This window comes from Solanum tuberosum, unplaced genomic scaffold, assembly GCF_000226075.1.
Source record: "Solanum tuberosum cultivar DM 1-3 516 R44 unplaced genomic scaffold, SolTub_3.0 scf00161, whole genome shotgun sequence".
Classification (NCBI taxonomy): Eukaryota; Viridiplantae; Streptophyta; class Magnoliopsida; order Solanales; family Solanaceae; genus Solanum; species Solanum tuberosum.
Window position 1 is genome coordinate 1290338 of NW_006239086.1, and position 3276 is coordinate 1293613.

Below are 3276 nucleotides of genomic sequence, written 5' to 3' on the forward strand. Positions count from 1 at the left end.
TGGTTTGGTTCAGAGAGGGGTTGTTCGAGATCTTGGTGAGGAGACTAAGTCTCAACTCACGAGACCTTTCCACAACGCGTGAGCTGGTCCACGGACCGTACTGCACGTCCGTGGAATGGGGTTGGAACGTGGAATTTTTAGGGATTTTTGAGGAGGCTAAGGCTGGACTCACGACTCCCATCTACGGGGAATGAGTCAGCCCATGCCTCGTGGTTCTCATTTCGTGAATGATGCTGTTTTTGGCAGCTTTTAGAGCAACCCATTGGCTCTCATCAAGGGCCCTTGGGGGGTCCTTGGGGGAGCCTTGCCCTGACGTATAGGCTCTAGGACCTTAGTATCAAGTTAGGGAACTTATTTTACGACTCGAATATTGACTTTAACTCACTAACCTCCTTGAACCTCAACATTAGTTCACATTCTTAGGCTCTAGATTAACCTAGCATTTTCTGGAGTGTTACAATGTGTTTGGCCCCAAATTTTCCCAAAAATATTTGACTATTTCAAAAAGCATGATTTATATCCATAAGTTCTAAAAATTATTTTAAAAACCCATTTATATTGAATATGTCCCGTTAAAAATAACATTATAATATAATTGATAACAATTAACAATTAACAATAACAAATTAACAATATAGTCAAGATAATTGTCACCGATTCAGTTATAATTATAACTTACTAAACACAAATTGTTCTTTTTTCTCAATTTTATGACTCAAATTAGAACTCATATTTTTTCGGAGGAGGTATTTACAAATATTAGTTGAAATTAATAAATAATGGGTATTTTTTATAAAATATAAAAAATTGGATAATTTTTAAAAATTTAAAAATTCTCAAATATTAGAACTTATCCCAAATACTAAAATTTTCAAGTATTTGAGATTTTTGGAATATTTGACAAATATATTCGCCAAGAAGTGATAAGTTATATGAACAGACATCATTTCTCCAGTTTTTCCAAGATTTTTCTCAAATATATTTGGGGTCAAACGGTCCTGTATGTATTCTCTACTCTCTCTCTCTCTCCCTCCCCCCCCCCCCCCCCCCCCTCTCAATGAAGAAGATAAACTCCAAAGTGATGGAGTTTTTGCCATTGCAGGTAAAAGTAGTTCTTTTTTCTTGATTTTAATTATAGTTTCGAGAAATGAAAACTTCAAACATCAGTTAAAAATCTTGTAGGATAAGGCTCAAATTTTTTAATTTGAAGCGTCATTTTTTTCTAAATTTTAAATTTTTTAGCTAATGGAGTGCATATAAGTAGAGACACCTCCTCTTTAATTTTTCAATTCTTCCTTTCACATTTTTTAGTACTGAATCAGTGATTTAAAATGTAAATTAAAATGAGTGTTGTATTTCAAAAGACTCAGTTGCCACAAAGAAATAATTGAATTTGAAAGAGCGTCAAGCTATTGCACAGTAACTTTTGAAAGAAAGTAAGGATGAAAAAAGAAAACATGATTCTGTGAAGTAAGCAATTCGTTTGATCAACACATCAAGAAGTACTATTAAACGTATTTAGAGAGAAGCTAGATTATGTGTTAGTAATGGTGATCTGTTAAATGTTTCTACTAAACTTGCAGGCAGAGTTGGAAGAAAAATGCATACAAGTCGATATTAACCAATTCAAAGAAATTTCACTATGTCGGCGAATAAATATTCGATCTTTGACTTTTGCAATAAATATGACAAATTGAACTGCTTTCCAACATAAAAAATAAGATGCAATTAGACCACACACAAACGTCATAAAGTTGCACTTAACCAAAGAAAACAAAAGGGCGAGACTTCATTTTTTTCCTCTCAATGATTGATCAGGGTACACTTCACTCAAATTTCATGTTTATAGATAGATTTAACTATGTTCATATCGATGAAAAATGGTTTTAGTTATCAAAAAAATCTGAAAGGTATCATCTATTTCCTGAAGAAGAAGAGTTTAATCCATATCATTCTTGCAAAAGTAAAAATTTTATCACAAATATTTATGTTTATGGCAGTTTTTGCACACCCTAGATTTGATGCTAATGGAGTGGAGTTATTTTCGAAAAAAATAGAATTTTTTTCATTAGTAGTTAAGGAACTAACTGAGAGGAATAGCAAAAATCGAATAACAGGAACTATCAAAATATAATTAATTTTATCTGTGACTAAAGATATCACAAGAACTTGTTTGATAGAGAAAGTTCTTCCGGCCATTGGATCAAAATGGCCAACTTCAATGTCAAGTGCTTCATTTTCATTCAACAAAATAATGCAAGATCACATATTGGTGTTCAGGGGTGGATTTAGAAAGATGAAAAGGGTGTCATGTGACACTGCATCCTCGAAATTTTTTGCTGAATAGGTATATATCCAGTTAAGAAACAAAATCAGACATAGCAATTGTATATATACATTATAAGTGACATTACTTGAACAAAAGATACGTGTAGTTCGACTGGTTTTATGCTGAAATTCCACATGCTAGGTTGCAAGGTCAAGTCTTCTTTTTTCCTTTCCTTTTACCTTCTTTGTTTAGTAATTAGATGAGTCCATTGCTGCTACTGTAGAAGTTGTTGGGTTCTGTAACGACCCTAAAAATGAACTAGTGAAACTAGAGCCTCACATGTGAGTTTGGAGTTGAGAACTTGATGAAATGATGAGAAATGACAGTGACGTCCGGAAACTAGTCGTTCGAACTAGTGAGTTGTAAGGGTCTTGTCGTTGAAGTTTGGAGTGTTGTTTAAGGACTTAAGGGGTTGATTAGCTAGTTTATTAAATCACCTTTATAAGCTAGCAAGACCTTAAGCTAGGTCATGAAATCATTTAGAACTGAGACCCTCAAAACAGTCCCCTAAAAACAGTTTTTAGTTTTAAGTTAGGAGTGAGGGTCAACTTTAAATGGTCATATCTTTTAGCTCAAAATGAATTAGGTCTACCATTACCTATCCAATTAAAGGTATCTGAGTCCTATTTCCAAAGCCACTGAGTTTGTCCTTTTCCGATCTTGGAGTAAAAAGTTATGCCCAAAATAGTGAAGCACTGTCAGCAAGGACGAGCTTAGACGGGTTTAGTGGAAACTTTTAAATGGGTCCTTATTTCTTTTCCTAAGTTGAGCCCCTTTTATTATATGCCTTTCCTAGCAATTATAAAACCCTTCTAGACCAAATTCTTCCATTTTAAGTCACTCTAATTAGAATTAAAAAGAACTCACCTCCTCTCAAATACTTTTCTCTCTACAATCCTCCATTTTAAGAAGGTCAAGAACTTGGAGCTAGGACTTGGATTGAAGGT